General features: G+C 34.9%; 1 protein-coding gene and 1 long non-coding RNA gene across 8 annotated transcripts in view; both read right to left on the bottom strand.

Moving 5' to 3' along the window:
- ARB2A (ARB2 cotranscriptional regulator A) overlaps positions 1-25,531 on the bottom strand; it is a 433,966-nt gene that overhangs the window by 16,117 nt on the left and 392,318 nt on the right. The gene's annotated exons all lie outside the window — the stretch shown is intronic.
- Positions 11,305-24,937, bottom strand: LOC147584273 (uncharacterized). Its single transcript, XR_015255047.1, has 2 exons — positions 12,893-24,937; positions 11,305-12,823 (listed from the first exon to the last, which is right to left on the bottom strand). It is a non-coding gene; the product is annotated as an uncharacterized LOC147584273 (long non-coding RNA).

The raw sequence follows: 25,531 nt of genomic DNA, 5'->3' as shown, positions 1-25,531 counted from the left end.
AACTAAAGCTGAAGGGAGTAAGTAGAATGTTTTTCTTGCTTTCTCCAAAAAACTGGTGAGGTGATGATCCACAGTCCATTAAGCAACTAGTTGATAAGCAATGACAAATACTCAAAGTATCTTCCAGATCTCTTTAGCTAAAATGTTGTACTTATCTAGTAAATACAATTTTCTAGCATCAAAAGAGGTTTAGAAGTCAGAACTAAGAACTCTCAGAAAAACTTTAACTGTGATTGTTCAAGAGCTTCTATTCCCAAGATGCAGTTGGTTTGGTCTAAATTTAGATGCAGATAGAAACATACCAAATATAAAATAGTAAAGACATGGAAAGGACCCTAGATAAAATTTTACCCCAACAGTTTCCTTTCACAAGTAAGAAATCTATAGAGAGATGTGAGAAGCCAAAGGTACAGAGACATTTTACCATAATATAGTGAATATGTATGATTCAGTAAAACACTGGAATAGAAAAAAAATTCAGAAGATGTATGTCTGATTGCTTTAACATCCAATTCAATATTTACTTCCCTTAATAAGCTTTCTTTGGTTTGCTTACCCCATACCAACTACTCCCTTTCTTTCATGTTTCAGCACTTTGTATGTAGTGTATATTGTATTATCATACACCCATTCTGCTTAACTAGTTATTTTATGTATGAAAAATACCTTGCTTTATCTCCAAATCTTTTGGTGGGGGTGCTAATGCTTCAAAACATTTTATTCCAGAAATCATAGTTGTTTGCTATATAAACATCATAGATGTTTGCTATATAAACAACTGTCTGGGACAGAATTCACCAGAAAACTGATGCTTACTAAGTACTGTTAAATATAATAAAGCACAGGGGCGCCTGGGTGGGGCAGTCGGTTAAGCGTCCGACTTCAGCCAGGTCACGATCTCGCGGTCCGGGAGTTCGAGCCCCGCGTCAGGCTCTGGGCTGATGGCTCAGAGCCTGGAGCCTGTTTCCGATTCTGTGTCTCCCTCTCTCTCTGCCCCTCTCCCGTTTATGCTCTGTCTCTCTCTGTCCCAAAAATAAATAAACGTTGAAAAAAAAATTAAAAAAAAAATATAATAAAGCACAGAATCATAAACCTTTTCTGTGGGTTTTGCACTATCTTGATGATTATTCCCATTTTGAAATTAAGGAAAGGGAGGTATACAGAAGATCATGGCATAAAAACTTATGAATTTGGAAAGCAAAATGCTACTGGTATTCTGAATAGATAAACCATTATATGAACTTTTGTAACCACACCATTATTTTGTATTGCTTTGTCAATTTTCAAAAGCAGACATGTTTTCTTTGCAGCCAGTGAAAGGAGGAAGGAGGCAGAGAGGAAGGAGGAGACAGTAAAGTAGCTATTGTAGATTGCTCATGTCACTTAAATTATTTGGAATTGTACTAAAGCTTATAGGCCTATTTAGTAAGAACGGATATATTTACAATACTGAGTCTGCCAACCAACGAACATGATATATTTTGCCACTTATTTTTTTGAGAGAGACAAAGAGAGAAAGGGTGCAAGTGAGTGAGGGGCAGAGAGAGAGAGGGAGGGAGAAAGAGAAGTGGGGTTCACCTGAAGTGGGGCTCATGTTCACCTGATGTGGGACTGCAACTCACAAACTGTGAGATCATGACCTGAGCCGAAGTCAGATGCTTAACAGCTGAGCCATCCAGGTGCCCTTTGCCACTTATTTAGATCATCTTTAATGCTTCTTAGTGAAGTTTTATCATTTTTTCCATAGAGAATTTGAACTTCATTTTTAGATTAATTAAGCTATAATTATTACACTTTTGGAGATAATTTTAGACTCATGTAGTTGTAAGAAATAACAGATTCATTCTGTGTCCCTTTTATGCTTTTCCTCAATAGTAGCATCTTGTAAAACTGTATTATAATATGAAAGTAATACAGTTAAGACACAGCACATTTCCGGGGCGCCTGGGTGGCGCAGTCGGTTAAGCGTCCGACTTCAGCCAGGTCACGATCTCGCGGTCCGTGAGTTCAAGCCCCGCGTCAGGCTCTGGGCTGATGGCTCGGAGCCTGGAGCCTGTTTCTGATTCTGTGTCTCCCTCTCTCTCTGCCCCTCCCCCGTTCATGCTCTGTCTCTCTCTGTCGCAAAAATAAATAAACGTTGAAAAAAAAATTTAAAAAAAAAAGACACAGCACATTTCCATCACCACAAATATAACTCATGTAGCCTTTTTATAGCCATGCTCACTTCTCTTCCAGCCCCTCCTTCACCCCGGCAACAACTAATCTGTTCTCCATTTCTATAGTTTTGTCATTTCAAGGATGTTATATAAATGGAATTATACAGTATTCAGCCTTTTGGAATTGTTTTTTTCATTCATTTTAGTTCTTTGGAGATTTATCCAGATTGTTGTATGTCTCAATAGCTTGTTCCTTTTTACTGCTGAGTAGTATTCCATGGTATTGATGTACCATAGTTTGTTTAACCATTCACCTGTGGAAGGACATCTGGGTTGTTTCCAGTTTTTTGGCTATTATGAATAAAGCTGCTATAAGTATTCACGTAAAAAATTTGGCATGAGATAATCTTCATTTTTCTGGGATAAAATGCTCAAGAGTGCAATTGCTGAGCTATATATTAGTTACATGCTTAGTTTTTTAAGAAAACACTAATTTTCTATTTCATTGCACCACTAGATGGTCAACCATGTCAACGTCACGGAGTTCCAGGAAAAACTTGGACACCAAGGCTTAGGTGGGCTTCCCTGGTTTGCAATACTCCATGTATATTCTCACACTATGTTGCTGAAAGAAGAAAACACTGTCTATTAACTTGACTTGAAGAAGACAGCTAGAAACTTATCCTTGGAAATTTCTGACACTGTGCCTTATACGCCTCTTCCTTGACTGATTTTACTATGTACCCTTTTGCTGTACTAAACTGTCACTGTGAATATAATAGCTTTCAGTCAGTTCTGTGAGGACTTCTGGCTAATGATCAAACCTGAAGGCAGTCTTAGGGACACCCACTTGCAATTGGTATCAGAAGTGACAGTAGTCTTAGGGATTCCAGAAGTTTATATATCCAAAAAAATCTTGCTGGGATTTTGACAGGAATTATGTTAAACCTGTATATCAATTTGGAAAGAAATAACATCTTTATAATGCTGAGTGATTGAATATTCAAACACGATATACTCCTTAGCTTTATGTTTTACTACTGCAAGTTTGTTGACACTATTATAAATGGATCTTTAACTGCTTACTGTTAGCATACAGAAATACAATTGAATTTTGTATAATGATTTTGTATCCAGCAACTTTGCTAAATTATCCCTTTCATCCAAAAGATTTAACTACAGATACTGAATTTACTACATAAACAATCATATCATATGTGAACATTTTCAGGGCTTTTTTTCCTAATTGTTATGGTTTTTATTTTCTCCAGTTATAAATTAAGGAAAACTCTTAACTAAAATCAAAATAGCTTCAAATATGTTTATACTACTAATTACGGAGATGAATAAAATATCATATAAAGCAAATTATTATAAATAACATAAAACTGGCATGAAGTGACTACATTTTCAATTTTGATGGATTTCTTGTTATATTTAAAAAGGATCTGGCTCTGTTAGGTAATGTCATCTAGTTGCTGATGTTGGTCATGAAAGCTCCCTGTTACCTTACAACGGACACTGACGGCTTCTGGAGTGTCAGTGATGTTCCTAACACTGTAATTTCTTTTCATTCTAGTTAGTAATATAGAAATAGACTATTTTTGTTACCTTCAGCCTTTAAGTCTAGAGTCACCCTCATGCTGCCTGGTAATACACTTTAATTTCCTTACCACTTCTCTCCCCCAAAGCATTTCCTCTCTGAATATCTTAAACACACACACACACACACACACACACACACACACACACACACACCAAAACCCCACAAAAACCCAGGATGCAACTGCTTTTTACATGGCAAGAATCTTTAAAGGATTCTGAACTTATTTACACAACAGCATTAATGCATAAAGAATAGCATCTTGGGTGTCTGGGTGGCTTAATTGGTTAAGCGTCCAACTCTTGATCTTGTCTTAAGTCATGAAGTCACGGTTTGTGAGTTTGAGCCCTGCATCCAGCTCTGCGCTGAGAGCACGGGCCTGCTTGGGATTCAGTCTTTTGCTCTCTCTGCCCCTTCCCCACTTGCTCTCTCTCTCTCTCTCTCTCTCTCTCTCTCAAACTAAATAAATAAACTTTGAAAAAATTAACATCTTTCATTAAGATAAAGATGCACTGATTTTTAACTAAATACATATATTCACAAATATGTCATGTAAACACAGTAAATTCCTACTATGGACTAGTTTAGAAAATGACATGAAAACATATTAGAGAGGACTGATTACTTCAAATACCACATAATATTTCAGATTATCAGGACAGGGAAGATTCATGAGCACTAAATTAAGTTCCACTAGGGACTAATTGACAATAAAGACTGAACAGAACCAGATATGGCTAAATTACTAGAAACAGTTATGAAAATTATTTACAGTTGTAATCCTTACTGCATTTATACTGAAACTTTAATTTCCTTACCAGTTCTCTCCCCCAAAGCATTTCCTATCTGAACATCTTAAACACACACACACCCCAAAAAACCCACACAAAAAATTCAAAACTCTAACTGGGTGTTCCATATAGATTTTTCTGCAACTGTCCAGAAGACTTTTAGGCTAAAATCTTTCATTATTGGTTAAGGAATTTTTTTTTCTGGGATTACTTCTGGGTTTGTAAAAATTTTCAGTTCAGGTTTGAGATGCTGTAATGGATGGAAAAGTATATTTTATATGTATTACAAAATTTGGCAAGTACATATTATTCCCACTTCTTTGTTTTGTATACTGGCTCTAGGTAACCTTATATGTTTAATTATAAAACCATAAAGTTCCTCCCCCCTCCCAAGGATTTTAAAATCGGTAAGAATTATTACTTGGATCTTGTTAAAGTAGCAATGGATAGGAATTATTTCCCAAAGAATCTCAAATATATCCTTTGGGTATCACTGATAGATGGATAGATTCTATTATTTTATTTCTATTCCATAGACAAAATTTAAAAAGTCATACTAATGGGAAAGCTCTGAATCCACTTACAAGGTTAATTAAGGTGGAGAACATGCACAGTAAAAAAGGAAGATGTTGATTATTGAAAATAAGATGCCTTTAGTCAATTTCAATGCTTTTGGGTCAAAAATTTATACCCATTAGTAGAAAAATTTCTTTGAAAACTTTCCTCAAAGAAATTGCAAATGAAGGAAAACCTACATTATCAAGACAAAAGTACTTTAGGAGTCCCAATAATAATAAAGAGTGTTATAACCCATATACTAGAAAAAACATTATTTACACATTTACAAATTGTGAAAAGGGGGGCTCAAAGTTATACACCTTTACGGTGATTTAATAGTGAAAAAAATAATATCATATTAAGTAAGAAAACAGTAGTAAATTACTTTTGCTTGTTTAATAGTTATTTATTCATATCTGTTCTTGAAAAAAGCATCTGAGATGACTTGTATATATATTATAGTAGGATAAAAGAAAAAGGGGTAAAGAAAAAAAAGAGAAGAAATAGGACAATGGCAGGGATAAAGTAAGATTAATACATAAACTTGACTAATACAAGACCTGTACAATTGCCCAATTGCTGGATGATGGCCAAAATTTGAGCTTTCTATTAACAAATACAAAGATGATTATACAACTGATTATGATGCACTGTATCTGGGTGGTAAAAGCAAACTAGCCATGGAGAACAGCTGTTTTTCATACTTGTATCCTTAGTGTGGTCTTATGATACAACACCAAACAGCAATTTGGGAGAGTTAGCTCTGAGGGCATCAAAATAATGTGTTTCAGGTGACCTGATAGTCTGTAAGTAGTGTGGCTTGTTTGAGAAAAATTAAGCACGTCTAAAGGAATGGATGGACTGTATCTCCTTCACACAACTTTATTTTTTTAGATAGCTGAATTATTTTTATTTTTTCCCATAACAGAAAGTCTGAGGTTACAGTCTCTGGCAAGAACTTGAATGACATTATTTTTGGTATTCTCGGGCCATCAACATGCTTTAATATCTACTCCAGAGTTTATGAAGCCCAACAAGGATATGTGCATGAATAGGTGATTCCTCTACCTATTAAAAGGGGGTGTTAAGGAAGCGCTGGTGGGGAGGAAGAGCCAAGATTTGCTCAAAAAAATAGTTTTGGCTTCATTTCAATAGATGAATAAATAGTTATAGAGGTCCTATATTGGACAGCATGTCTGTAAAACTTTCAGCCTAGGTATTACTCTAGCCACTAATCATTACTAATAAGTAGCCCATAGAGATGTACTCTAGCTGGCTCAGTCAGTGGAACATGTGAGTCCTGATTTCAGGGTCATGAGTTCAAGCCCCATGTTGGCCCTAGCATTTACTTTAAAAAAAAAAAAAATAGCCCACAGAATGTGGAGAATTTTAAAAATTCAATTTTGAGCTAGTAGATTTAAAGTTGTGATATGGTTGTAATGTGTGCTCCTGGTAATTATTATCATCATGAAGAAATAAACATTAAAATTTACTGAGTATCTCCTGTGTTCCTGGCATGGCATGAAACACCTTATCACACTGATAATTCATGTAAACCTGAATAATTTTACAGACGAGGTAGTATTGTCCTCATTTCGCTGATGAAAAACCTGAAGTCTGGGGGCACCTGGGGGGCTCAGTCGGTTAAGCACCCAACTTTGGCTCAGGTCATGATCTCACAGTGTGTGGGTTTCAGTCCTGCGTCAGGCTCTGTGCTGACAAGCTCAGAGCCTAGATCCTGCTTCAGATCCTGTGTCTCCCTCTCTCTTTGCCCCTCCCCTACTCACGCTCTGTCTCCCTCTCTCTCTCAAAAATAAATAAACATTAAAAAAAACCAAACTGAAGTCTGAAGAGGTTACGGAACTTTGTAAAGGTCAGAGTGCTAGGAAATACGAACATAAGCTCTGTGAAAGCAGGGACTTTGTTTTGCTCACCCTTTATTCCTGTTGCGTAGGGCAGTGCCGGACACATAAAGCCTCCTTTCTGATAAATATTTGTTGAAATAGTAGAGTCCAAATGCCAGACTATTAAACTCTACAATACAGGGCTACTACGATATAAGCCCATATATGGTTTCAGTTTAAGGTAGTTGATTGCTTACTTCTTTCTTGAAGTAAAGAGACCTACTGTGTTGACTTCTTGTTTTGGTAAGTCAAGTTGGAAAATGATAGCTGTCTTTGGCATGCCAATGTAGACTTTTAGAAGACATTTTGGTGCATTCAAGATTCTTTTTCCCATTTTCATATTCTTTTCTAGAGCTGGTAAGCTTAACTAGATCAAAGAATGGTTTTAAACTTATAAAAAGTTTTTTTAAATGTTTATTTTTATTTTTTTATTTTTAAAAAATTTTTACATGATTTTTATTTTTTAAATTTTTAAATTTTTTTTAAATTTAATTTTTATTTTTTTAAAATATAATTTATTGTCAAATTGGTTTCCATACAACACCCAGTGCTCATCCCAACAAGTGCCCTCCTCCCTGCCCATCACCCACTTTCCCCTCTCCCCCATCCCCCATCCAGATGGCCAACAGACACATGAAAAGATGCCCAACGTCACTCATCATCAGGGAAATACAAATCAAAACTACAATGAGATATTATCTCACGCCGGTCAGAGTGGCTAAAATGAACAAATCAGGAGACTATAGATGCTGGAGAGGATGTGGAGAAACGGGAACCCTCTGCACTGCTGGTGGGAATGCAAACTAGTGCAGCTGCTCTGGAAAACAGTGTGGAGGTTCCTCAAAAAATTAAAAATAGACCTACCCTATGACCCAGCAATAGCACTGCTAGGAATCTACCCAAAGGATACAGGAGTGCTGATGCATACGGGCACATGAACCCCAATGTTTATAGCAACACTTTCAACAATAGCCAAATTATGGAAAGAGCCTAAATGTCCATTAATTGACGAATGGATAAAGAAGATGTGGTTTATATATACAATGGAATACTACTTGGCAATGAGAAAGCAAGAAATCTGGCCATTTGCAGCAAAGTGGACAGAACTGGAGGGTATTATGCCAAGTGAAATAAATGTTTATTTATTTTTAAGAGACAGACAGAGAGAGAGAGAGACAGAGTGCCAGCAGGGGAGGGGCAGAGAGAGAGAGGGAGACACAGAATCCGAAGCAGGTTGCAGGCTCTGAGCTGTCAACACAGAGGCTCATACTCACAAACTGTGAGATCATGACCTGAGCTGAAGGTGGACGCTTAACTGACTGAGCCACCCAGGTGCCCCTCAAAGAATGGTTTTAAATACTAGATGATTCGCTTAATTTTATAGGATAAATATGCTCTATATTTTCACAATACAGACTGAATACAGGGTTCAGGAAAGTTCCCAATTAGCCTCTGTTGATCAAAGGGGAGTAAGATTGAAATATATGGATGCTCCAGCAAAAGAATAGCCCACACTGGAAAGCTCTTTTCTTACTGGTAGGTAACCAGCATACCATAGTCAAAAAAGAATACAAACATTTATTGCATTCTCCTATTTAATTTTCACCAACTTTCCTTTCCTTGTTTTATTTCCTCATTAATTTAATCTTTTAAAGTCAGATGAAAACCTGCTGTAAGACTGAGTTTTCCTGGTTAGGTTTTTAATTTTTTTTAATGTTTATTTATTTTTGAGAGAGATAGAGACAGAATGCGAGTGGGTTAGGGGCAGAGAGAGAGGGAGACAAAGAATCGGAAGCAGGCTCCAGGCTCTGAGCTGTCAGCACAGAGCCTGATGAGGGGCTCGAACTTATGAGCCGAGCTCGAACTCAGGAGCCCTGAGATCATGACCTGAGCCGAAGTCAGATGCTCAACCGACTGAGCCACCCAGGCTCCCCACCTGGTTAGGTTTTTAAAGGTGGGCATTAAACACCAAAGTTAGCATAGTAGCCATGTCAACAAATAAAATGATGACACATGCCACAATGATAGGGTATGGAAGCAGTTAATTAAGTACAAAAAATCACTACTAATGTCATAGGTTAGCCTGATACTTTTAAGAAATCTGTGTATCCATTCTCTTTTTATATCCATGTCATTTTTTCTTTTTTTTTTTTTGTTAAAAAAGCACCTTGAACATGTCTTGACTGAGGCAAGGTGAGCATATGCTCTCAGCTACTATGGATAGCAATCTTTCAAAAACCATAAATGCAAACCTATTGGAAAAAAAGCCTCAAGGTCAATGCTTCTAACTTTAGGTAGCCAAATCAATAGGTCACTTCCCAAACATGAGGTTTCTGTATCAGTATTTTCAAAAAGAACAGTTTTTCCCCAACATAAAGCAAAAAACTTGTTATAGGCTTACAAATTTTTCCGAATGTTGTAAAAGAAATCTTATAATAGAAAGCAACATTTTCTCTTTTATATAATTCATGTGTCTTCCTCACATGAAAGAACAGCCAAAAGGATGAAGGGCACTATGGCTTCAGTGAAATATGCTGAATTGTAAAAATCTTGATTGTCATCTTTAAAGGGGAAATAGTGAAAATGTAAAAATCTGGGATGATACGATCTGCAAGACACTGAAATGTAGTATCTATAATAATTACTAGAGAATATTTTTTGAAAATTTCTTTAATTTTGAGGGAGAGAGTGTGTGTGAACAGGGAGGGGCAGAGAGAGAGGGAGACAGAGCCTGACATGGGCTCGAACTTACGAACTGTGAGATCATGACCTGAGCTCTTAACCAACTGAGCCACCCAGGTGCCCCAACCACCTTGTTTTATGATATATATATGCGTGTATGTATGTATGTGTGTGTATATATATATACACACACATATATAAGACATCTGTTGTATAAAAAAAAGAGAAACCAAAAACTAAGTGATGTCAGATTTAATATCCTATTAAAACTATTTTAAAATTATCTTTATGAAGAAAATAAGTGTGAAGTTTTTGGATTATCACCCAGTTATGATATCCAAAAAATATATGTATTTTTCAGAGAGCAAAGGCAATACATTCAAAGCTAAAAGTTTAACTAATCTTAGGCAGTCCAGAACGAATAAGGAATTTGGTACATTTTAGTGATTTGTTCCATCCATTTGCCGATTATAAATTCCAGCTAAAACCTTATGAGTCTGCGAAGAGTGTGTGAAATTTTGGGAGTGATATTTGCTTTAATTTTAAACTTGTATTTTGTAGTTGTAAGTCAACATACCATATTTACTTTATAATTGACAATACTTCATGCTTTATTTCAGATTTACATTGGACCTATATATAACAGTTTCAAGTTTTATGACCACAGAGAAAATAATCAACTTACTTGAAAAAGTGAATTATCTTACAAATTAAAATTATAATTAAAGAAAGCAGTTCTAGAAAAAAAAATTTCATGAAAATATGTTGGTATTCATAACTCTGGACTTAAAAAATTCTTTTCTCATAGTTCAGATAGCCTTGTGGACACTAATGTTAGTCCCTAATTACAAATTTAAAATGAGTATTATGTACTTAAAACTTACCAAATTTTATAATAAGACAAATAAGATGTACCACTATGAAGTACTAATAACTCTTCACTTTAAAAAATTACCCCTAAAGTGACTGGAATAATCTTACAAGGCAAGTTAAAACTTTTGGATTAAAACTACTTTAGATCTTCACAAGAGGAAAAATGAGAATCTTCATACTTTTTAATCTACACAGCCATAGTTATTCTTGTATTATTCAATAACCTATCAAAAAAAAAGAAAGAAAAGAAGAAAAAAAGAAAAAGTCTTGTTTTTTAATGAAGTCTCTGGTTAAACCATTTAAATGGTGAAGTTTTAGGCCCCAGAGCAAGACTATACAAATTTAAAACAGCTAGAAATGTTGACAGATGCTTAATTATAGTCTTACATATGGTGGAAAACATATACAATTTGAGAGGATATTTTTATGAACAATTACCATTTAAAATAACTTTGGAAATAAAAATCATTTGTAACTATGTCATTCTTAATAAAAATCGTTCTGTTCAGTGTTTTTTCTATAATTTCTACTTAAGTTCATCACAATTTTTGCAAGTAAATTCAAGCATGAAGATTTTCTTTTGGTTAGCATTTCAAGTTCCAAATTTTCTTTTCATAAAAGAAAAATATCATAAAATTTAGTGATAAATTATGTATAGTGATGCGATTCTCATGTTTCAAATTGAGAAACGAAAAGCATTCAGTCGAATGTATCTTAAGAAAATAAACCCAGAAGTATTAAATTTAAAAATAAATTTTATTTTCAAGATAATTTCAAACTCACAAAAAGTTGCAAAAATAATACAGCTGACTCCTATATATCTCTAACCCAGATTCCCAGTTTTTAAAACTACTTGTCACATTTGTTTTGTTATTTACTCTTTCATTTTGTGTGCATACTTATATATGCATGTATACAAATACTATTTTTTTCTGAACTTTAAGCTATTTGCAAATATCATGCCCTTTAGTATGTATTTCCTACCAACAATGAAATTCTGTTATGTAACCACACTTACCAAATTCAGGTTTCACATTGACAGATACTTTTCCTCTGCCATGTGGATGCCAATTTTGCCAGGTGTCCATTAGGCATTTTTTTCTGTCAAGTACAGAGTCCTGTCCCAGATCACATAGTGAAGACTATGAAGATTCGATAAATATTTCCTTTAATTTTTATCCATTTTTATTTTTTATTACTTTTTATTTCCATCCATATTTATGGATGTTTAAAAAGATAGTTTCATTTGGCTTCAATCTGAAACTTCAGAATGACAACACTAATTCTATCTCAGTTCTATGACAGTTTTAGTCAATTATCTGCATAAAAACATAAGAATATGATTAAAATATTCCTGGTTAAGGTTATATGTCTACCAGTGAATAACAAATATCCATTTGACTCTATTTGATAAAGAAGCCTGCAATTCAGAAAGAAAAAAATTCCTGACTATTTCAATGCATGCCTTCCTGGCATTTTCTTGTTAGCTCTTGGAAGGTTACTGAATTAAAATTTAAAATAAGTCAAGTATTCTATTTGATAGAAATTCTAGTAAAATATTTATTTGAATGAGAGGAGACTGAAATTAGTGACTAAGTCAAGTTTCTCAAAAATTTGAGGCTTATATTCAACTATGACAATTTCACTCCACGTGCATTAGAAAATATAGAAATAACTGCATATATTGTTGCTGATGGCCTAGAAATAGTCTACACAGCTGAACTGAGGGACTTAAAATTTAAGATCTATTTCTGGTTACTCTATCAATATGCATGAAATTCTAGATAAGCCATTTAACTTTGATTTGTCCCAATTTGTCTATTCCTAAAAGCAGAAAAAGTATTGTTTACCATACAGATATACTACTAGGATTTTAGATAGTTAATCTAGTGACATCATAGTATGAAATGCATCAAAGATTACAAAGAGTCATGATAAATATTATAAAGACTAATGATAGGTAAACCATTTGCCTAGAAGAGCAAAGAAAGGATTTTACTACGTAACCTATGTTTGTGGTAGGAAAAAGTAGTAAAAAGTAGAAAACACAAATAAGAAGAAAAAATGGAAATCACTAGTAACTCTACCAATCAGAAATAACAACATAGAATATCTTATTTCAGACCTTTTTCTACACATAAACATATATGTTTGTTTACAAAATGCATTACTTTAATAATACAAAAACCATATTTCAATACAAATACATTAAAAACATAATATACTGGGGGTGCTTGTTCTAGTAATCAGTTAACCCTCCCACTGGTAACAATGATAAACTGTGGACACAATATAACATACAGTTATTTGATGGCATTGGAGAACAACCAAAACCAAGTAGAAACTGAAGGAGATGAAAACATTCAAATAAGGGTTGTGCACTGGACAGCTCTTCATCTGAAAGAACTCTTTCTGCAAGGTACAGTGTGGTTAGAAACCAAGCAAAAGGCTGCACTTATTGGCTTGAAGTGTCCAGAGATGGGGTTGGGGGAGGCTAAAGCAGATGGAAACTAGGAAAAGAAATTCCTGAAAACAAACAAAAACAAACAGGAGCCAACCACAGAGGGGGATGTTCCAAATCTGTATGCAAATTGCGTTCAGTTTTTAGTTGAATTCTGAACTATCTTTGCAGAGAAAAGATTCCAAGGAGCTGGTAGAAGGCTACAACTGGAAAGCTGAAGACGATGAGCAGAGATTTAAGTTGCTGCACACCAAGAAAGAGACAAAGTTTAGAATCTGAGTCCTGTCAAATTAGAGAGGCTGGATAAACACCTTGGTCTTTCCAATGAAACCCAGGAAAAGTAAAGATAATGTGCCAGGTCTAAGAGTTTACCCTAAAACTAAGGGAAAACTCACCATAACAAAGTTTAAAATCCCATCTGAACAAATTCAAGGTTATCTGCCAATAATTTAAATGCCCACTAAAAGAAACACAAACACTGAGATTCTCAGAAGAATATGACAGAATCCCAAACTCAACGACTCATCATCACAATGTGCACACATGATAAAAACTTACCAGATATGCAAAAAACAAAAACAAAAAACAAACAAAAAATGGAGAAAAATGTAATCCAGAGTGAAGGGGTGAACAAAAGAAGAAAGAGACTCAAAGATGACCCAGATATTGGAATACTGGAATTAGCAAGCCAAAACTTTAAAACAACTATTATAAATATGTTCAAGAACTTAAAAGAAATGGCTAAAATGAGTGAAAGATATTTTAACAGACAAATCAAAACCTTAAAAAAAGCCAAGGGGTGTCTTGGTGGCTCAGTCAGTTAGGCGTACAACTCTTGATTTCCACTCAGGTCTCGAGATTTGTGAGTTTGAGCCCCAAGTTGGGTTCTGGGCTCCATGCTGATAGTGCAGAGCCTGCGTGGGATTTTCTCTCTCTCTCTCTCTGTCCCTCCCCCACTTGCACACTTGCTCGCGTGCATGTGTTCTCTCTCTCTCTCTCTCAAAATAAAATAAATAAACTTAAAAAAAATACTAGAACTGTAAAGTACAATATCTGAAAGGAAAATTGGCTGGATGGACTTTTTTTTTTTTTTTTAAGTAGGCTCCACAGTGAACATGGATTTTAAACTCACGACCCTGAGGTCAAGAGTCACGTGCTGTACCAACTGAGCCAGCCAGGCGCCTACCCCTCTGCCGGCCCCCCTACTGGTTGGACTTAATACCCAACTGGAGAAAGCAGAAGAAAGTTTCAGTGAACTTGAAAACCTATCAATAGGAATTATCCAAGCCGAAGAACAGAGGAAAAAAGATTGGTAACAAAAAGGAAACAAAGCCTGAGTGACCTGTGAGACAACATAAAACCACTTAATTATGGTATAAGTGGAGTCCCAGAGAAGAAGAAAAAATGAATAAGGAAGCAAAAACATTTCAATTAATAATATGCATGAATCAAAAAAAAAAATCCATGAATCCTACATTAGGTGAAAAACATTAATTTAAGAATCTAAGAAGTCCGGCAAATGTTGAACAGGACAGATACAAAGAAAAGCACACAGACACATCATAGTAGGAGTACTATAACCCAAAGATAAAGAAAAAAATCTTGGGGTACCCAGGTGGCTCAGTCAGTTAAGGGGCTGACTTCGGCTCACGTCATGATCTCACAGTTTGTGGATTCAAGCCCCCATGTCAGGCTCTGTGCTGACAGCTCAGAGCCTGGAGCCTGCTTCAGATTCTGTGTCTCCCTCTCCCTCTCCCTCTCTGCCCCTCCCCTGCTCACACTCTGTTTCTCATTCTCATAAATAAATAAACATTAAAAAAAAAAAGAAAAAATCTTGAAAGCAGGAGGGGTAAAAAGGACAGGCAGAAAAATAATGATAGAGATGGCTGTTGACTTCTCACCAGAAACAATGGAGGTCAGAAGACAAGGAAATAACAACTTGAAAAAACTGAAAGGAAAAAAAACCCTCATCAACCTAGAACTCTATTTCCAAACAAGAAAAAAAAAAGGCCTTTTAAAAACTAAGGTGAAATAATGTTAACTATACTGGAATTGATATAAAAAGGAAAAAAAAGGTGAATTAAAGACAGTTTCAGGTAAACAATAAAAGGAAGAATTTGCTGTCAGCAGACTTGCACTAGAAGACATGCCAGAGTAAGTTCTTTAGGCTGGAGGGAAATAACATCAGATAAAACTTCAATTTATAAGATATGTCCAGCACTGGAAATGGTAGCATAAGGGCAAAAATAAAGACAAGTTCTTCTTCTATTAATTAAAAAAATAGTACTGAATCTTTAATGCAAAAATTATAACGCTGTATTATGCGGTTTTAGTGTGCATGGATTTAAAACATATTACAACTATAATATAAAGGACAGGAGAATAAATGGAATTACAATGCTGTAAGGCCCTTACATTTTATATGAAATTGTACAATATCACTTCATAGTCTTATGATAAAGATGTATAGATCAACCCTTAACCCCTAGAGCAACCATTAAAAAATAATATAAAAAGGCATATTAAAATGACCTCCAGAGCAATTAAAATGCAAAAAAAGAACAAAAAAACTGGACAAACAGAAAGCAAATAGCACAAAGGGAGACACAAACAATGATATTAATAATTATATAAAATTTAAATGGGCTAGTTATTCCAACTGAAACTAAAATTAAAAAGACTACAACACAAATGTTGGTGAGGATGTGCAGGAACTCAACTAGAACTTTCATATATTATTCGTAGGAATGTAAAATGGTATAATCACTTTGGTAAAAATATTTGGCAGATTTTAATTATTAGCATTAGCACTCCTACAATTAGCTATTGATCCAATCGACAACAAATGTCTACAAAAAGGCATGTAAGAAAATGTTCATGGAAGCTTTATTCACAATAGCCAAAAATTAGACACAGCCCAGATGTTCATCAATAGGAGAATGGATATGCAAATTGTGATATATTCATAAAATAGATACTACTTAGTAATTTAAAAAGAATGAACTACTGATACATATAACAACTTGGATGAATCTTGATAACATTCTGTTCGGTGAAAGAAGCCAAACACGAAAAAGTATATGCTCTAAATGGCCTTCATGTGAAGTTTAAGAATAGGCAAAACAATCTATGGAGATAGATTATAACAGGTTTCAGTGGTAAGGTGGGGAGGGAAAGGAGAACAGGCTGGAAAGAAGAAAAAAAAAATGGAGGTGATGGAAATGTTCTATATCTTTATCAGGGTAGTGGTTACAATTGGTATACACATCTTTCAAAACCCAACAGTTTGTATAATGAAGATCTGATCATTTTACTATATGCAACATTTATAATTAAAAAAGAAATAAAAATAAAATTTAATATACTTCAAAATATAGTTCACATATAAATGTAAAAATAAAGGCACCACACTTCATATACAAATATTTAATTTATATCATTGAATATAACTTTTTGCTTAGGACATATTTTCCATCTATGGGCAAAATCAATGGCGTACCTAGGGATTAAACCCTTCTGAAAATAGTGGCTCATTGGTCTATACCAGTCCTTTGTCTTCTTCTATAGTCCTTAATGATTTAAAATTTAGCAAAAGAATATGTCTATGTTAATTAGATGGTGTTTGGTAACTCTATCTCAAAAAGATGAACTCATCTACTAAATTGAAGAAAAGTCTAAAATTACGGTTAAGAAGATTGCAAAATCACCTCATCTGTTTACAAGATGGTGACATTCTCATTATGTATTCTTGGTGACTCTCCAAGTAGAGAACTTATCAGATCAACATGGTGTTATGTTCAGCATTTACAGGTAATAGACAGTTCTGGTTCTTAACAACTTGTCAAGGATAAAGACAGTACTCTAAGAGCACTTTATCACTACAGGATTTGCAAAGCTTCCAGAGAATGTTACAAATTATAGTCCCAAAAGGACAGTTCAGTAAAAATTCACCAACCCTTTTTATTACATAGACTACTAATATGAGTCATTACATCCCAAGGCAGCAGAACTAATGGGCATATAATAATAATTTAAGCTCTGACATTTTAACAAAATATATGACAATAAAGTAACAAAAACAGGCAATAGACCTAATGTTTTCCAAGGATAAAAGGAGAAAATGTAGTGTTTTTTGAGTTGATTCAAAAAGTATTTGAAGTTCAAATATAGTCTGCTACCAAGTGGCCTCACTCAAGAGATGTTTTAAATGACTCTTAAGTAACTGGAGAATCCTAGTCTGACAGGACTTAGTAAATTAATGTTCTTCATTTTTCTCCTGGTTTTAGAAGAGGAAATGGGAAGAAGTAGTTTTGACTATCATTGGCTTCTCCTCCAAGTAGAAATGCTTATTACATTGGTTTAAAATCACTTGATTTAAACTAATGTTTAATAATCAGGATGATAATTTTCAGTACCATAAAATAAATCCAACCATTTATTACAGAACAATTTCTTACATGAAAAAACGACCCGAGTTTCTGTCTTCTTTCAGTACAATATTGGTTGCTGTCAGAGTTGGAAAAAAAATTATATTGAAGAATCTTTAGGAAATTTGTTGAACACATTTAGGAAAATAACAGATTAACTATAATTTCAAATAGTTTCGTATATATTTTATGGAGAGGACTGTGCTCTATATCTGTTGGTATAATGGCATAATGACTGGCATAATGATTGCTGCATTTATTAAACATTTAACTTTTCTTAAGTTTTTTCTCTGGACCTCTGGTTTTGTGGGATGCCAACAGCTGTTGATTCAAGGTTCTGTTCAAAGTTTAGGGAAGCTCCTTACTGCAGTCTTTCTCAAAGGCATCAGTGTGCTAATGTGCACTGTGACAGACAGAAGGGAGGATTTCCTTTTCTTTTTCATTTTTTTTTTAAAGATTTTAAGTAATCTCTACACTCAACGCGGGGCTCGAACTCACAACCCCAAGATTAAGAGTTGTATGCTCCACCAAATGAGCCAGCCAGATGCCCCAGAAGGGAGGATTTCAGTGTGAACTATCTTCCAAACATGTGTGAACAATGAGTTTTCTTGGGACAGTTTTGTGGACTTTTACTTCAAAAAACACACTTTGGAAAATTTAGGTCTAGAGGCAATATAGGTATGAAGTAGAGTTGTATAGCAGGTTGAAAAAACAGGAGAGAAAAGTGAGAGAGCAAATACTGGTTTAAGCGACATATTTCTAAGTACTCATTTTCTTAAATGTAAAATGCTATTTACTAGCTGTAACCTTGGGCAAGTTCTTTAATCTCTCTCTCTCTCTCTCTCTCTCTCTCATCTGTAAGAATGGGACTAATAGCAAGAATACCTACTTTGCAATTTGTGATGAGAACTGAGTATGATGTATGCCAAGTACAAGTACAGTGCCTGCCACATAATCCGGCTTGAAAAATGACAGCAACTAGTATTATTTGAGTATTTTGGTACAACCTACATGAACTAGAAGCTTTCTTTTGATTACATAGGAAAAAAAAAAAGACATTCATTCCCATTTTAGCCCATTCTCCTACTTTCACAATACTAATTACCAAGTGAAAGGTTCTGAGAAGACCTGCTCATAAGAAGCCTGCTTATTATCTTTACTGAGCCCAGCATTTAGGTTTGACCGAAGGAACCTGCTGACCACTGGAGCATTTTGGCACTACAGTTTCCACAGAAAAATCCAGTTTTTTTTTGTATAGCACTTGGTAACTTCTGGTTTGTCTTCACATATACTATCAGATTCTATCCTTATAATAAACCAGTGAGGTTAGCAGGGCAGAAGCTGTTATCTCTAAATTATGGACATGGAAACTGAGGCCTAGAGGAGTTAAATTGTGAACTGCCTAAAGTCACAGGATTGGCAAGTGGCAGTGGTTAGACTCAAACTCATGTTTTTGGCTTTCATGTCAGTATGTTGAGGATATGAATGAATAACTCAGGGGCCTCTGATTTTGCATTTTAGGATAATTTAGTTCAGTTTAATAAACATTTATTGAGTTGCTCCTATATGCTAGGCAGCGTGCTAGGTGTGAATGAGACATTTCTATTTTTGTTCTTGAATAACTAGTGGTATTCAGAAAATCAGAAAACAGAAAAGAAAAAAAAGAAAACTAGTGATTCGAAATAGTTTTCTAGGGTTGTGACCTCCTTGATATGCTTTTTGGTATTTAGTTTCCCAGAAGTTCACCAGAGGAGAGTTGATGGTGACCATGGCAAGGACTTTGTGTTAAGAGTGAAAATCTGAAGAAATCCTCCTGTGGTGAAGGGAGTCCTTTTGGTGTTCATTCAGTCACCAATAGTGTGCCATCCAGTAATGGCAAGGACTGTGGAAGGATTTGCTATGGTTTCTGTAACACTTAGTTTGAAATACCTTCCCTTCTTTGTGTCTGTATTTCCTACCTCAACAGATCACAGAAACGTACTTTCTACTTTAGAATGCTTAGCTGTTGGAACATCACCTGAAAAATATATCTTTCCTTTATTTGGTATCATTATATTTCTATGGTATTGTCTTTATTCCTTTTAGCACCCTCATGTTTTCCCAAATTTATTACTTATCTTGACAACCTGTTCAATGGTTAATGCCTGTTTGTCCACAGAATTACTTGAACATGCTCTTGGCATGAGAACCCTCAATTAAAAAAAAAAAAAAAATCAGTCCCACCTTGATAACTGCAAAACTTTTATCATCACCACTTTGCTGTTTAGAAACTTTCCTTTTAAAAATCATTGATTAGTTTTCTGACTGAATTTGAGATCCATTTTTCTGTTCTTACTCCTGCAGCCCTCTGTTGCTAAAAGACACTGTTGGTTACTTTCTCACTGATGTGTTAGTCACAGCATCAGATTTATAACCCTATCAACTTTCTGACTACTTCTTTTTAACTACTTCCTCCTGAAAGTATTTATTTGTAGCTATCAGTATAGTAGAAAGTACATCGGCCTTGCAAACATAACCCCTGGGCACCTGGATGGATTACTCCCGAACTTTACAATTCTGTGCAAATCACCGGGCTGAGCCTCAGTTTCTTCACATACAAAATGAAGTTAATAATAGTACCTATTTCACATCATTGTTCTTGAGAACTCCAGGAGATGATATATGTGAAAGTATTTTATTCATTCTCAAGAGTCATCCAAATGGAAATAATAATTGCCATTAATATTAAATGGAAATATTAACCTGAATAATTAACAGTCAGATATATGAGGATTTTAAAAACGTTTTAATTTTAATTCCAGTTAGTTAACATACAGTGTTATATTAGTTTCAGGTGTACAATATAGTAATTCAACACTTCCATATATCACCCTGTGCTCATCACAACAAGTGCATCACTTATTTAACCCATCCCCCCATCCACCTCCCCTCTGGTAACCATCAGTTTATTCTCTCTAATTAAGAGTCTGTTTCTTGCTTTATCTCTCTCTTATTTTTTTCCTTTGCTTATTTGTTTTGTTTCTTAAATTCCACATATGAATGAAATCATATAGTATTTGTCTTTCTCTGACTTATTTCACTTAGTATTATACTTTCTAGCTCCATCCATACTGTTGCAAAAGGCAAGATTTCATTCTTTTTTATGGCTGATTAATTTTCCATTATACATATATAAACATACATTGATACACATACATACGTATACATATATATACACTTATACATACATGTTTGTATATCACATCTTCTTTATGCATTCATCAACTGATGGACACATGGGTTGTTTCCATATCTTGGCTACTGTAGATACTGTTGCTATAAACATAGGGGTTTATGCATCCCTTTGAATTAGTGTTCTTGTACTCTTTGGGTAAATACCTAGTAGCACAATTGCTGGATCATGAGGTAGTTCTATTTTTAATTAAAAAAATACTTTATTTATTTTGAGAGAGAGCGAGCATGTGCATGAGCATGGAAGGGGCAGAAAGAGAAAGTGAGAGAGAGAATCCCAAGCAGGCTCCACACTGTCAGTGCAGGGCACCGACACGGGGCTCGATCTTATGGACCGTGAGGCCATGACCTGAGATGAAGTCAAGAGTTGGTGGCTTCATGACTCAGCCAACCATGTGCCCCTATTTTTAACTTTTTGAGGAACCTCCACACCAGATGTATGAGATTTTTATGTTCTTTACTCTCCAGATACATTCCAAGAGCTTGTTTTTTTTAATATTATCATGTGCATATATTGTAAATGATTATATATAATATACATTTATATATATATATATATAGATAGATATATAAAATATATAAAGTGGAAAGTGACTTGAACCAATTTATAGGACAGTTTTATAGTTATGATCTACCAGTAATAGAAAACTTAATGCTTTCTCTCTTACCCATTTAAACATGGTGTCACTTCAAATATCTCTATTTAAGCCTAGAGTCGACATGTGATTTTTGTTTTCTTTCTGACCAGCACTTGATTCTCCTTACATACCTCAGGGAATACCACAGTATGTAAGTGGCGGTGATGAACAGGTGGGAAGTTTCACCTTTTACATTTAGTGACCAATGCACAAGGGAAGGGGCAGCAAATGTGGTTGGACTAGCCTATTTCCATCACTTCTCCTAGAGAAAATGACTCTGTGGGGATGTCACATTGCTCTGTGGTACAAAGAAAGGCAAGCTGTTTTCAAACAGTTCAATGGTAGGCAGGAGCAGTAGGACCAAGCAGCCTCAAAAGTAGAAAGCAATCAGCTAAAGGAGAGTCACAGGGCCCCCTCACTTTCTGCCCAGCCACTCTTCAACCCATTATCTTCTTAAATGTTTGTCATAACCCAACACAACACTTAGCAACTGAAATCATGCGTTTTTTTTTTTTTTTTATTTACTAGCTTTTTTTTTTGGCTTGCTTGTTAATTGTACGTTCTGACCAAAATGAAAGCTCTCTCAGGTCAGGAACTCTGCTATATCTGCTGCTGTGTAACACCACAGTGACTAGAACAGTGCCTGGCACATATCCAGTGTGCAATAAACACGTGTTGACTGACGGACTGACTGGTAAAGTCTTTTGAAATAATTAGGAACTCAGTAAATGCTGAATTGAATTAAAAATGAAATAAGGACATTTTCTTACACTCAAAGAATATACTATGATGAAAACATTCAAAAAAATTATTTAAGTGTTTTTCGAAAAAATATAGGTTCTAGGGTCCAAATACTAAAAATGATAAGATAATGCAGGTTTTTCTTCTAATCTGCTGATAGGCCTACTATTCTCAGTAACTCAATCCTTTGAGTAAAATGATCATAAAAAATGATTGCTAAAAGCTTCTTGAAATATAAGAAACATAACTTTAACTGTGTATTTGGTTAAAAGCTGAATTTTCTGCTGCTTCATGGCTTTTGTATTAATAGGACTCTCACTAAAGGAACTATTTCTATGCCATAGAAATAATTTTAAGGAGTCATGTACTATTCACATTTATCTTGGAAAAGTATGGTAAGAAGAAAACAGATGACACTGTTCATCATTTTAATCTTTAACATATTTTTACATTTAAATAGATTTTGAAGAAAAACACAAATGCAACAGCCTACACATTTTTCTTTTGTTTCCCCCCAAAAAAGAAAAACCAACACTATCTATAACACTATAAGGCAGATTTTTTTGAAATTTGAACACTATATGGCACTATATGGCAGCTTTAAGCCCTTGAATAATAACTTACATGGCACAACAAAAACAAAACAAACAAAAATTTATACCATCATTTAGTCCAAAAATTTTCTAAGTGCCTATATGCCAGACATTGATGGATAGTAGCATATAAAGAAAAACAAGACACAGGGCTCAACCTTGAGATTACAGTACTAATACCCCTTTGGAGGTATCCAAGATATACCTGCGTTATTCCAAACCGTAATTTATGGTAAATTTCATTAAAATGAACTCCGAATGTTATGTGAAAAGTTGTATTTGGATGCATAAATTCTGCCTATAATGAAACTGACATTACAAACTTTCTAATTAGATTGAGAGACTATTTCTACCATACTGTAACTTCAGCAAAGTAAAATAATATAGAGAGACCCTCTGCTAAAAACAATAGTAACTACATTTGCTATACAATGTATACTGTTTTCTTTAAAAACAATGCTTATTTCTTAACAGATTTTTACTAAATAAATGGCTATTATCTACATTAGATAAGTATGAGGATCTGTATAACTTTTTCTCTGTAAAGACTGAATGGCCATCTTTGGTTACAGTAAAGTCATATTAAGTTGTGGTAAAAATTAATGCAGTCTCCTGTAGGAACCTCATCACTGAGTCATGATTTAATGTTATATTACAGGCATTAATTTTATTCTATTTTTTTTTTCCATTCTCTCCTCACAGGCTTTTACTGGTCATCAGTAAAAAAGTTAACAATATCAGGAAGACAAATTAAGGAAACAATCCTATTTTCAATCCCATCAAAAAGAATAAAATACTTAATAATAAATGTAACCAAGGAGGTTAAAGAACTATACACTGATAATAAAACATTGATGAAAGAAATTGAAGACATAAGTAAATGGAAAGGTATTTCATGATCATAAATTCAAAGCATTGACATTGTTAAAATGTCCATAATTTTGAAAACAATCTACATATTCAATGCAATCCCTATCAAAATTCCACAGAATTTTTCACAGAACTAGAACAAACAGTCCTAAAATTTGTATGGAACCATAAAAGATTCCAAAAAGCCAAAGCAATCTTGAGAAAGATAAACAAAGCAGGGGGCAACATACTTCCTGATTTCAAACTATATTACAAATTTGTAGTAGTCAAAAGTCATTATGGTATTGGCATAATGACAGATATATAGATCATTAGAACAGAACAGAGAACTCAGAAATAAATCCATGCATATATGGTCAAAACTTTTTGACCAAGGGGTTAAGAATATACAATGGGGAAAAGACAGTCTCTTCAATAAATGGTGTTGGGAAAAATGGACAGCCACAAACAAAATAATGAAACTGGATCCCTATCTTATGCCGTACACAAAATGGATTAAAAACCTGAACATAAGACCCGAAACAGTAAACCTTCTGGAAGAAAACATAGGGGGTGAGCTCTTTGACATTGGTCTTGGCAATGATTTTTTACTTTACCAAAGCAAAGGTATCAAAAACAAAAATAAACAAGTGCAACTATATCAAACTGAAAAGCATGTGCACAACAACAACCACCCAAAAAACAAAGGCCAAACAAATAAACCATTAGCAAAATGAAAAGGCAACCTACAAAATGGGAGAAAATATTTGCAAATTACATATGTGATAATTAGGGGTTATGAAAAGGTCTGAATACACTAATCAACAGGGAAATGCAAATCAAAACCACAATGAGGCAATAGGTCACACCTGTTAGAATGACTATCATCAAAAAGACAAGAGATAAAAGTGTCGGCCAGGATGTAGAGAAAAGGGAACGCTTGTGTACTATTGGGAGGAATATAAATATAAACTATGGAATACAGTATGGAAGGTCCCCAACAAATTAAAAGTAGAACTACCACATAATCCAGTAATCCCAATTCTGGGTATACATCCAAGGAAAATGAGAACAGGATATTGAAGAGATATCTGGACTCCCATGATCACTGAAACATTGTTCACAATAGCCAAAATATGAAAATAACCTAGGTGTCCATCTATAGATTAATGGATAAAGATATATATATGTACAGGGGACCATCATTCATTCAGCCATGAGAAAGAAGGAAATCTAGCCATTAGCAACAACATGAGTGGACTTTGAGGGCATTATGCTAAGTGAAACAAGCCAGGCAGAGAAAGACAAATACTGGTATCACTTGTAAGTGAAATCTATAAAAAGTCAAGCTCATAGAAACACAGAGAAGAAAAGTGGTTGCCAGGGACTAGGGTTGGGGGAAATAGGGAGAGGTTGGTAAAAGGATACAAACTTTCTTTTTTTTTTTAAATTTTTTTTTTCAACGTTTATTTATTTTTGGGACAGAGAGAGACAGAGCATGAACGGGGGAGGGGCAGAGAGAGAGGGAGACACAGAATCGGAAACAGGCTCCAGGCTCTGAGCCATCAGCCCAGAGCCCGACGCGGGGCTCGAACTCACGGACCGCGAGATCGTGACCTGGCAGAAGTCGGACTCTTAACCAACTGCGCCACCCAGGCGCCCCAAGGATACAAACTTTCAAAAAACAATTGGATGAATAAGGTCTGAGGATCTAATGTATAACATGGTGAGTATAGTTGGTAAGAATGGATTATGTAAATGAAATTTGCTGACAGTAGAACTTAAATACTTTTACCAGAAAAAGATAAATATTCAAGGTGATGGATATGTTAATTAACTGGATGAAAGGAATCCTTTTTACTATGTGTATCAAATCGTCATGATGTACAATTTATTACTTTTTAAAAAGTTTATTCATTTATTTTGAGAGAGAGAGAGAGCACATGTGTGTGCACACAAGTAGGGGAGGGGCAGAGAGAGAGGGAAAGAGAATCCTAAGGAGGCTCGTGCTATCAGCATTGAGC

The sequence above is a fragment of the Puma concolor genome, chromosome A1, assembly GCF_028749965.1.
Source record: "Puma concolor isolate L17-30 chromosome A1, mPumCon1.1.hap2, whole genome shotgun sequence".
Lineage (NCBI taxonomy): Eukaryota > Metazoa > Chordata > Mammalia > Carnivora > Felidae > Puma > Puma concolor.
The sequence above is the reverse complement of the archived record's forward strand: the minus strand, read 5'-3'. Positions and strand labels throughout refer to the sequence as shown.